General features: G+C 37.9%; 1 protein-coding gene across 1 annotated transcript in view; it reads right to left on the bottom strand.

The window, feature by feature from the left end:
* Positions 1–13,251, bottom strand: part of HECW2 (HECT, C2 and WW domain containing E3 ubiquitin protein ligase 2) — a 2,117,141-nt gene that overhangs the window by 1,972,223 nt on the left and 131,667 nt on the right. The gene's annotated exons all lie outside the window — the stretch shown is intronic.

The raw sequence follows: 13,251 nt of genomic DNA, 5'->3' as shown, positions 1-13,251 counted from the left end.
ATATATATATATATATATACATATATATAGATATATATATAGATAGATATATATAGATCTATTTTAAAATATTGAATCACCATTCATCAAGACAACATCGACGAATCTTCACTATAACGAATGACGACATCATCAAATTACACATAATCGAAAATCAAGGTCAGCCAGTAGCACATATGACACCACAACCTGGAAGTATAAAATGTGCTAGAAAGCAACTAAAACACCAAATGTGATCTTCAATCATGTGTAAATCAGTGATGAGGTCACTCATACTGAGAATTCAGCAATGTCATCTTGAAGAATAAACAAGAAGTGATGCCACAGCTGAATATATTTATTTGAAACACGTAGAGTCTAAAAACACATAAAATAAAATAAAGAGATGAGTGCTTCATAACAGGAAATCAGATGTGAAGAAGGCTAAAAGCCGAAAGCACTCATCTGTTTATTTTATTTAATTTTATGTGTTTTTAGAGTGTACGTGTTTCAAATAAATATATTCAGCTGTGGCATCACTTCCTGTTTATGCATTTGTGGATTTAACTTCTTGAAGTGGTTCGTTGGTTTACTTGGATTTAATTTAGCAGTTTCTCATCTTGAAAAATGGTGGTTCAACAAAGCGGTGTTTCTGTTTCAATGATAAATCCACACACACACACACACACACACACACACATATATATATATATATATATATATATATATATATAAAGGTAGTCATACACATACATACATACATATATGAATTCTCAAATATACAAATAGGAATACACCGTCTGCGCCCTTCATGATCTGGGTTCTGCTCATGTGAAAGAGCTGCTAAGGCCCTATGCCCTGGTATTGAGTATACTTTTTCTAGCTGACGTGAGGACTCAACAACATCTGGTAAGCTCTCTCTCTCTTATCTTGTCCTCTGGAATCACCTACCATTCCTGATTTGAGCATGTACAATGAATGCTTCTTTCAAAAAGAACGTTCAGTTCCATCTTCTATAGGAGGGTGTACTGCAAGTCCAGCAGAGATATTTATACCAGTTTTAGAATGTAAGACTTTTGAATGGACTCAACGTGATTAACTTTTAATATTTTAAATCATATTCTATGCTTTTCAACAGCTAGTTCCTAGCACAATCATTCATTCTCATTTTTGTATTATGCAGGCACTCAGGTTTAAGCATTTTATCTTTAATAAATATATACAACATACAAATAATACACATACATCTGCATATAAACATATCTATAGACAAAGTACGCTGATAAAAGTGAGTTGCTATATGGCTTTGAGTCCATTAAGATCTGGAAAAATCAATAAGACAGTCATCTTGAAAAAAGAAAATGAAAAAAAATGATTTATTTTGACAAGAGAAGACACTTGGCCAGTGAAAACATCACAGAAAGCTCTAACCTCTCAAAAAGATGAGAATCAGAAAAGCTTAGGGATTCTGCTAGACAATGGCTTATCTTTTAAGGAGCTTGTAAGGTGCACAGTAATACATAATAAATGTAAAATGGCCAGCTTGTTTAGAATAATGTTTGGTAACATCTGAAATGAGACTTGATCTTTTGCATTCTCTGACAGCACAGTTATAGGTAACCTATCCGACTGCACTGTTCATTAATTGACAGACTACAGTTATCAGATTTGCTGCTAGCTTCACCTCCTCACAACCACTGTATGACCCTAATCAAAACTAACTGGATGACTTTTATGTAGATAGTATTATTTATTTTATTTATTTACTCTTTATAATACAATTAAGCATCTACCTACAAAATTTTACATGACAACCAGTGCTTATATTTATCATTCACCCTAGCATCAAAAACTTCTACATACCTCCATAAACCCATACCAAAATGGGGAACAGAGCACCCTATATAACCAAACAACTGGAATAAGTTCACTTTTCCTGGACAGAAGTATACAACATGTAAAAGAATTCTAGTTTATGCTTAAGGATCAGCTTAATGTCTAAACTGTCACTAGCCTTATAAAATGTCACACCCTTTCTTTCACTTCTCAGTGAATCCATTTCACAGTCCGTTTCATTTGTAAGGGTAAACATTTTGTACCCAATATTCATTTCACTGGGACTATAAGTAAATCTGTAACAGAGCTCAGAGCATCAGGAAGACCTTCTGACAAATGTACTAAAACACCTTTGGGAGACTGAAGTAACAGAACCGTCTGTAAACCAGTGCCTGAGAAAGAAGTCAGGCAGACTGTTGTCTGTGTTCACACTAGTGAAGGAATATTTATATTTTGTTCTTGCTATAACACCATAAATCTAGGTGACTGCTACTGAATGCACTCAAATGAGAAGAGAAATGTGCAGAGATGCCACATTGTACAGATTAGTGCTCCTATACTATGTTACAAAACATGCAGGCACATTACCTCTGTTTTGTAACAGATACCAAACTGCTTTTTCTCCTTGTATAGTACTTGGTCCGCTGATCTCTTGCATTCCATTTTGTAATGCAACGTTATATCACTATCATAGCTAATGACATTAGCGATTTATTAATGCAGGTTTTTCACTACACGTATGCCAATAACTCAATAATATAATCTTGGAATTTCTATGGAAGCTTTTCTCCATGGATTTCTTCTATAAATGGGCTCTGCCTGGTAAGGATAACCTAGATAACTATTTATAAATAAATTAATGAATAGTAGTAAAGACACACACACACACAAACACACACACACACACACACACACACACACACACACACACACACACACATACACATGCATACATATACATATACAGTATAGGAGATCATAAGTAAATCCATCACAAAGAAAAAACAGCTACAGCTGAACACACATTGCTGTCTTTTTCTCTGTGCAAGATCGCAAACAGCCGGGAATGGGAAACTTCAGAGTTGTTCTATATAATTAGTAGAGGAAGATGGGGTGCAGGGGCTCTTGCCCCTGCAAAAAATAAAATTTCTGTGTTCTCTTTTGATTATTTATGATTCAAGCAGCTTTGCTCAATGTTTTAAAGTCTGATTTGGTGCATACGAGATTAAGTGTCGTACACTCACAAATACATGTGTATATGCACACACACACACACACACACACACACACACACACACACACACACACACATACACACATGTGATACAAGGCAGCTGGGGTTTTCCTTTCTAATTTCTGCCTGATATAGATAGTGATGCATTATCTGGTCTGCACAGACTACACAGATCACCATACAACAATGCTGGGGGGTGGGATATGTATATATATATATATATATATATATATATATATATATATATATATATATATATATATATATACATCGAGCAGCACTAATTGCTCCATGTGACTAAGATCAGTCACCCCCACACTTACAATATTCACAGTCAGAATAGCACTCAGACATGCTACACAATCTGACTGCTTCTGCTGACTGGAATATGCAGAAACAGAGGTACAACAGTGCTGTTACTAGCAGTGCACACTCCTTACCATGTCATGTCTGGTAATGCTCATGTCAAGGCCCCTCCCAGCATCTCCTGATGACTGTGCAAATGTTGACTGCTTAACAATCACCTTTTCTAGGTCACATACTACTTAATGAAATGCTCACTGATCAGAACTCCTCCATCTCTCATATCAGTAGCATGAATGACCACTGTTCACGGAAGGTCCCCCTCACATCTCCTGCAGTACTATAAATAACACTTTTTTCATACTCGATACATTATTTATCATTTTCTGAAGTGGTTGCAGCTGATTTTATGTTCATGGCTAAAAAGACACCCCAGAGGTCTGGTTCACCTACAAGTAAATTTAAATAAAATAAATTAAAAATAGTGGCCATTCCTGGCAACACCTCCCACCTGTTCGGCAAGCCATAAAACATGATGGTCTGTACATTAGACATATCTGATACACAGATAGAGGTGTAATAAGGCACAAAACTGCTGGCCTTGTGCCTTTTGTCACTGACCATGTGAGTAAAGCACATCCTTCAATAGTCTTAATGCAAATGCATTTAATTTATTTATTTTCATTTTACTTTTAAAGTCAAAACAAGTGTCATGTATGTGTATAACTGTCTTGTACTAAATTTTATTAAAATAACTTTTCCTCCTAAATGACAAGGGCATCAGTGTATAAGGCTTCTTGTGTAGCTCTGAGCAAGTTGCGTTTGAACAAGGCCATGTAAGTCAGTGCTCTATCCCAGTTAACAAATACAGAAAAAAAGTGAAATTACGATGCATGAGTATGGGGGAAAAGATATTGTGGGAAGACGCCCATATTAATATTCAAACATACCTGCGACTATGAACATCATAAATATTTCAGCACTTACAAAGTCCTCTCTCTTGATAATACAATCATTGAAGTCAGTTCTCATAGCAAATGATGGCAGTCGATGATAACCTTAAATTTGACCTGCATATACAAAATTGCAATAAAAAATTATCAAAAACTGGGGATGCTTTACAGAGCCAAGAACTTTCTCACCAACACAACTAAAGCTACACCTGCCACTACTTATCTCCTCCCCACCCTTCTTTATGGTGCTCCCATCCTTACTAAACTTCAGGCATCACAAAAAACAAAACTTGAACAATGTTATAACAAAGTTGCTAAGTTTTCTGCCAATACCCCTATTAGAAGCTGCCACTGTACAGCACTAAAAAGCCTAAATTGGTGAGAACTACCCCATCAACTAACATATACACAGCTTCTTAGCACCTACAAAATTGTCCAGAATCTATCTGCTTGTCTAGTAATAAATATCATTCTACATAACCATGCTCCTAGTCGGTCATTACAATCCAATGACCAAAAACTCCTCTCTGTCCACAAACCTATCAAATCTGCTGGGCATTGCCTATACTTGTACCATGTTGTAAAGGCCTGAAACTCCTTATCTCTATCCATCAGATTAATACTCTCCTTCCTAGAATTCAAAACCATTCTGAAAGACTTCTTAGCCAAAAGCCATCTCTGTTCTTGCTCAACACCAGCATAAACTATATCCCTAAATGGAAACAAATACCTGTTCATACCCTACATGTCCTTACTCTCCCTTCTTCACATACTCCCTTACATCCATCAGTTTCTCTCCCCTGGCAATCTCTCTAAATGTACCATAAGCCTGCTTTTCTCTCACTTCATACTGCAATTTATGTTTGTAATACACTAACGTTTGTTTACTTTCTCAATAAATTGGCTAAAATGCCTCTATTAAATCATTGTCATATAACTTGCATCTATACTTAACCAATGTTTTCATATTATGTCGAATTTCATTTAGGATCTTTTCTACCCAGGCCTCCACTAAAAATGGGCCCCTACCCAGTCTGACTTTCCCAGTAATCAAATGTCAATAAATAAATCAGTTTGGGTTTGCCTTTGCTTGAGTAACTAACTGCAAGCTGTCATCTATTCTGATGAGATACATGGATTCTTCATTCCTCCAAGCTCTTTTACTTATTTTGTTTCATCCCAAAGGGTAAAGTATCATCATTTCTTAAGGACACTGTGGAATCTACTTAATGTACACCCTCCATGCCGTATTACCATTTTAAAATAGAATAATCTTTTTTTCCCCTTTCACAGTCTTAGTCTCCTTTATCAAATTTATGAAACAGCATAAGAAACGCCTGTTATCCAAGGGAACCCATTGTTACAACCCTCTACAAACACAGTTGGCAGTACACTAAATTTGCCTGGCTTACTTACAAATACATAAAAATAAATAAATAGGGTCATTGGTTCATGGTACTAACTAGACTATTGATCTGTGAGGATCTTTAGCAGCTACTGATCTGTTAGGATCTCTAAAAACCTAGGCATGTACTCCCACAGAGTGTATAACCTTAGCAGTTTAGTCCCAAGGCCCCTTTATTTTGTGGAAGTCTTGTATAACACCAGGTGAGATAATCCTTTAGTACTGTGTGAAAACCCTTTGTATAGTAAGAATGAGTAATCATTACCCTGGAGCAGGTACATCTATGTTCCACCTGTCCATAAGGGGCAAGGATGCTAACCCAGAGGTAATCATACAGATTCCCATCTATGCTACCTGGTTATGCTTAAATAAAGCTGCTAAAAATCCTCACAGATCAATTTCTCATTAAGCTGAAGACTGTTCCGGAGATGTGGTAGCATGTTCTATTTTCACTATAGACTGAGGTCTCTAGAGCAGGTGTTTCAACACTATAGGATTTACAGATGAGTAGGAGGACTGAAAGAATGGGGTCAGATATCGGGTCTGTATGAAGGGCAGAGATCCCCCCTTTGCAGCCTGTAGGACACTAAGAAGCAGGACAGGGCTTTGAGGTGGTCACAGTAATTTGGTAAGTTAGACCCTTGATTTCCATGGTAAGAAACCATGGAGGCTGCTCATGTCCAATCAGAAGGTTGGAAAGGTACCTACTGAATGGGGCATTATATTCACAGCTTGGCCTTATGAGTGCGTGTACAGTCAAATTATCACTGCTTCAGATTCGGATGCCATACTCTTGCTACTATCATAACGGAGGACTTCCTAACAATAGTCAACACACAGTAGTTGAATGACATTGTCTCTCACTACCTGGTCAATTTTTTTTTGGGGGGGGCTGTTGTTGATGTGAGAGCTGAAGGGAGACATCTTGATGTGAGAGCTGAAAGGAGACATCTTGCTTCCTGAAGGATACAATTAGGCAATTTTTAGCTTGTAGTTTTAGGCCATGGTTTTGACTCCAATTATTTCTTTGCTTGTTTGTGACACGCCTTCCTGAAACATCTTGGTGTCTTCTGGAGAGTTTATGATGGCTCTGAGTTTATAGTCATCAGCAAAGTTTGACAGCCATGAGCCTTCAACATTTGCCTTGACCTCTGCGAGGTAGATGGCAAAAAAGGAATGGCCCGAAGACCAAGCCCTTGGGTGCTCTGCAAGTGGCATGTCTCTTGGTGAAGGAAGATACACCCACCCACCCTAACTTCTTGGGTTCTATTTGTGAGCCAACTTGCTATCTAAGGAGATTATATACAGATTTATATAAAGCTGCATGAGTTTATTAAATATGCTTAAAATGGGGGACAGTGCTGAATGCCTTTATGAGGTTAAAATATGCAGTATGAATAGTCTTCCCTCATCTATTGCTTCGATAACCTTCTCAAATAAGTCAATTAGCTTGAGTAGGCAGTATCTGGATTTGAGAAAACTGAACTGGCTCAGGTCAAATGTTTGTAGGTTACCTATGCCATTGTTTATTAACTCCATAATGATCCTTTCCATAGACTTACAGATGAGGCTGGTCAGGTTTGTAGGTCTGTAGTTGCCCATATCAGTTGATGTCCCAACTTTGTGAAGAAAGTTGACTGTTGCAGTCCTCCATTCATTTGGTACAAACTGCATTTGGAGGCTAATATTGAAAAGCTTCTGTAGGGGGTTTGGCAGGTCATGTTTCAGGCATACCTCTCAACCTCTTAAGACAGGAAATCTGGACAAAGCCTAAAATAATGGAGGGGACAAAGGCCCAAAAATAGGGACAGATTTTAAATATTGCTCTTATAAACTTAGAAAGTTGCTAAAATAACAGGATGTGTGTTAGCTTGCATTTTTCTGAAGGACATGAAGTCTGAAACTCAAACATGTGTCATTACTTAATGACTTCAGTCCTTAGTGATTTGCCAGAAAACCACGAATATTATGAGGAAGAGACCAACAATACGAGAAAAAATCTGGATATTCTAAAAAAATGTGGATAGTTGAGAGGTATGCCTATAGGCATCCTGGTATGTTCCCCACCCCCATAGAAACAGTGTTCTTGGCACTGAATAAGTGCCTTGAAGACTTATTCCTGGGAGGTTTGATGGGGAGGTGTGAATGCTGATAAAAGATGTGGGTGAGGAGGAGGGGGGAAGTTGGCTGAAGTTAGAGCTAAATGTGTTCACTAATAGATTAGCTATGTCTAGTATTAAAGATGCGTTCACTAATAGATTAGCTATGTCTTTAGTATTAAAGTACATAATATTGTTTTCCATTAGCTCAGTGTAATTTTGTACTTGATTTCTAAGGTTTCTGGCATGGTTAAAAAAGGCTTTTTGACTGCCTTTTGCCTGGATGGCTATTTGTACCTCAAATCTATCTTTGGTTGATTTAATCAGGATCCAAAGTTCTCTGTTAGCCTTAGTAACAGTGTTTTTGACATTTGTAGAATTTAATTTATTTTTATGTGCAAACAGCTTTTTCCTTTCGTTGTAGAGCCTGTTTATATTAGGGTTCCTCCACGAGGGCTTCTTCTTAAATTTGGTATTGTATTTATTTCACAGGAGGACAGATGCATTTACTTACATGTTCTTAAAATTTGGCGGTGAAGGATTCTGCATCTGTAGCAGAATCCTCAGGGTTGAAAGGAAAGTTGAATTTTGGCAGATCACCACTCAGCATTAATAGATTTGCTTTACCATAATCACTGTATACGAGTTATTGGAAGATGCCTCCAGCTTCAGTCTGATGGCAATTGATTTATGGTCTGATTTGAGACAGAGTGAGTTATGGGTGTATATCTCATTGATGGGTGCTGATTGAGCTGAATGATTTTCAGGTTGACGAGTGTTCTTTTTGCTATGTTTGTATCTGGAAGGCCTTTGAGACCTATATAAATTGCATTTAACAGCTTCAGCATCTGTGGGTCTTTATGTCTGGTCTGTACTGTGTGTGTGTGTGTGTGTGTGTGTAGTGTGGTATTGTGTACTTCTAACAACCTGTTTGGTGTCAGTAGTGTCTGCATGTGAGTTTCTTGCCTTAGTGATATTGTGTAACTACATCTCTCACACACACATTGTATACGTTTGTTTAAGAACTAGTCATTGTCAGTATACATTAGACAATTGCTACACTGTCTCAGGATGCCCATTTCCATCAAACTGGCTACACAGACAGTAGAAAAGTGCATATCCACAGATCCAGATGATTACTCTGTGAACTACAAGGGAGGTACAGTGTGGGGGGTTACAACTGACTTGCTTGGGTGCTACATAGGTAAAGACTACAATAAAGTTCGAAACTCGTGTGTCGGTGCTCCAGTACATGCACACCAGTTGATTGCCACACAACTAAGAACTGAGGAAAACTCACAGATTAGTTTTATGGAGAAAATTGAGATACTAAGTACCTGACTCCATACAAGGCACTGCCAACTGCCTCTAAGCTAAGAAGTGCAGACACTGAACAAATCGCACTGTACAATATCAACAGCACTTTAAAACATCAAGAACAAGCGTAATGTAGCGTAGCGTAGAAAAGAACTTAACTGGCTTGGATGTGGCTGGAAATCAGTAAAACACTATTTCAAATGGCATGGTCATCAAGCATTAATGAGTTCTGTATAAATGAGCCAAGCACTGTATAAGCACAGCAACTTTATACAGAGAGAAAAAATCAACAAATAAAACAAAATAGTCCTCGCCCATTGTTGGCAGGTGTAAATAAGTTAAACATACATCTCTTACTGTAAAGGACATACTAAAGAACTGTGATTCATCAGCTCAAATAGACATTGACTTAGCATTGCTGAGCTACAGAAATACTAGATTACAAGCACCAGCAGTCTCCTTTATAATAACTGATGTGGAGAAATCTGAAGCCAAACTTGATTTTTCATTGCTACTTTCAGAGATGACAGAATGCAAGCATCAGAATTTCTAAAGAAAAGATAACAGTTCTATAACAGAGTACAAAACACTTATCATTACTAAGAGGAGGAGAAAGATCAGAATTTTGGTCAAAAGTCACAAATTCAAGCCACTGTAGCTGATCATCGAAGTCCAAGATCTTTTGTAGTTCAGGGAGATAATACACAGTTGCAAAGGATGAATGGCAGGCACGCTACTGTTCCCATATCAAGCATTTGCCAAGTATTTTGCTGTTAGATGTAACTAAGAGTTAGTCTCTAAAAAAATTCAGAGACTGTGTTAAATTTGATACAGCAGATGTCCTTAACTAATGTGAGATCAGCAGATAAACTGCACTACTGGATCTATGAAACAGTCATTTGCTGAAGGCTCATCTTCTATTTCAGGTGCTGCTACTGAGAGCAACATGAAAATGAAACAGGACAGTAGCTGCTACACTTGCTGTGGTAGAGTTCTCCAGCCACTACTCGCATATCAGTAGTGTAAACAGTGATGATATTTTCATTGGGTACTAATTTGTATACATGAACCTCACAGAAGCAAGGCTATTTTTTTCTTAATTTCAGATCATATCAGCAGATTCCATAAATTAAACAGAGGATTATGATTGGTTCACTGACCATAATCAAGTTGTTATATGCCTAAGACATAGACACCAAGAAATTCACCTAGAGTGTACAGCAAAGCAAAGTTTGAGAGGTGAGACTTGGTATCCATGTCCAGAATATAACAACCGAGTTATAATCAAAAAGAATAAATCTTAACTCTTTGTAGTAGACAGAATCTTAGCTCCACTGATGTACTACTAGTTTTACAAAAATAAGTGTAGGTATCTATAAAGTACTTTACAGCTTTGAAAGCTGTAAAATTAATAGTGTTGCCACACAGATGGTGATCAAATCCAAAGTGTCCCTCTGATGATCAAACAACTTTACAAAACAGTTATGATAGTCCACTCTACCACAGTGTTTTGTGTGTGTGTGTGTACGTAATAATGAAGAGTTTTACAGTTTTTTAAGCTGTTTTAGCTTCTCCCTGCTGTTCTGCAGTGTTTGACACTGGCCACTGTTAATACTCTTTATCAAGACATGAGATTTTAAAAGTGCTGAAAGGTGCTTAACAAAACTGCCTCTCCCCAAATTTTGTAGTATAATCACAGAGGACTGTGATCAGGTCTTTGATTGTAACCTGCTTATGTCTTTTGAGACATGGATGCCAAAAAATAAACCTTAAGAGCAAAGCTAGCCACCACAAACCTCTCCACTGAAACACCTTTCTTTAGTTTTTACTGTGACCAGAATTAACATCATACTGCCAAATGCTGCAGTTAAAAATATGCACCCACTGAACTTAGTCATTTCTAGGCTTGATATACATGCACTGACAGCTAGCTGTTTAGGCCCGGAACGTAACCTGCGCACCCTATGCATATCCACCCCTTCAGTCAGTGCAGTGGTGGACAGGAAATGTGGCAAGTGGCCCAACCTGTTTGCCTCAAGCTAAGGTTCTCCTAAAAGACAGTAGTTTCAATATGAGTTGTGCTTTGTGAGACTGCTATGCTGTAATGGAACTCCTGCCTGGAATACTACTTACTCACACATAAAGGTAACTGCAGGCATGGCCACTGCAAATCACTGCCCAAAAGCCATGCTGTTTCTGAGAAAGTAAGTGATGAGTTGGTTGCAAATGACTATTCCAAGGATTTTACCAAGTTCAAGAAATATTGAGATGGGACAGAATTGGGAGGATGAGAGGATTTCATACATGTCTGACAAGGGCTGATTTCCAGACAGAGGCTACAATGCTGGTTGTTAGGCTAAGGTTGTAGATGTGTATTAGTGTGATGATTATGAAATCTCTACAATTGTACAGAAACCAAGGGCAAAGGTTATCAGATACAGAAGGACAGACTAGAGGAATCTCCTCTAATAAAACTGCAATCTGCTTGTTTGCGAATCTGGAGAAGTAGAAGGGTGGGAGGTATTCTGTTGTATTTGGGTGTGTTTGTGTGGAAGACTATGTAATATTCTGCTGCAAGGGTAGATTGGAGAATTCTTTGAGAAAATTAGCAGGTTAAAGGTTTCCAAAGAGGAAAGCACTTTAAGTTGATTTTCATCAGAGATGTTGCTTACCTCATGCCAGAACAGTTTGGGGTTGTGAAGGAGGGTGATTTAAGGTACTTATCTTTATGTCTGCATGTTACTTGTTTCGTCATATAAATGCATTATAGTTGTTATGAGGAAACTGTGTGTTCTGAAGGTCTAGTAACAGTCGTGAGAAAAACTTGCCAACAGAGTTTGGATCAATGAGGCTGAGAATTAGGGACCAGTCTGTTATTGCAAGACGAGCTTTCATTCTAGTTATTTTGGGGGTAGTCTGTGGTCTGTAGGAGATAATTCCTGGGGTACAGTTTATTTTTAGATTTTATATGTGAAACCTTAAATGGCAGTGGTTACTAAAAGTAGGTGGGTAATTTATGATACTGGAGATATTTATCTGATATTTGTTTATCAGGATAGTCTGAATGGGCAGAAGCCCATTTTCAGTGGAGGCCTGGGGAGGAAAGCTCCATTACATATAAAAAAACAGGCAATACCAAAAATATAACATGAACAAATTGGTAAAAAGTAAAAACTATCAAACATACAAATGACTATATCTTATACATAAAATAGTTAAAGATGCACAAATTAATATACTGTTGGGCTGGGAGGTAATTAAGTCAAAAAGTGAGTGGTGGTTTGTTTTATTATTAGGTCTGGTAGGCAAATTCAGCATTCATAGGAGTTTGTGGCTAGCAAGCAGCTCTGAGATGTCATAGTGCAGAGGGCCTAAGAAATTTAAGTTGAAGTCCCCAATAATAACAGGTATTTGTCCAGAGGGATGGTGGTCAAGATGTTATTCAACAGAGCTGCAAATGTTTTCACACTGGGACAGGGAGGTAGAGTAGCACTTGGTTGGAACTTTAGTAAGACTCCGGTTAAGCTCATGGCTCATGGCCATTGGTGGGGCTGGCTTGTGTTACTATAGACAGGCTGAGAGAATATCTGTGAAATAGCATGCCACCACATCCAGTACAAAGACCAATGCAGATATCAATGTGATAATTATAGTCTCAGAAGAAATGGTTTAGGTTGTAGTGGTCATTTTTGAGCAAAAAGTTTGTAATGGCAAGTAGATCAGATAACTTTGAAGAAAGAAAGTCACCTTTTTGTCGAGCTTGCTGTGAATGCTTTTTGCATTAAGTATACAGGACAGAGCATTTGACATTAGTGAGCATGGGTGATTTTGTTGGAAATTTTTGAGGTGCTGGTGTGGTGTAGGTAGTGGTTGTCACATTGTAGACAGATAAAATACAGTTGGGAGAAGAAGTAGATGAATTAATACTGAAAGTGTGATGGGATACTGAACCTAGGAAATAGTAGAATGCTGAGTTTGTGTACATCTGTAGTTGAGACAGGAGAACAGGGAGAGGTGAAGATGAGGGAGACTTGCATTATTTTCTTTGAGCATTTTTTGCTCCCATACTTCATTCTATGGTCTCTCTAGCCAGTGCCCTACATCTGTGCAGGGTCTATCAGCTTC

The sequence above is a fragment of the Protopterus annectens genome, chromosome 2.part0 (assembly GCF_019279795.1).
Source record: "Protopterus annectens isolate FY-2018-M chromosome 2.part0, PAN1.0, whole genome shotgun sequence".
In the NCBI taxonomy this organism is placed as follows: Eukaryota; Metazoa; Chordata; order Ceratodontiformes; family Protopteridae; genus Protopterus; species Protopterus annectens.
This window is presented reverse-complemented; position numbering and strand designations above follow the sequence as displayed.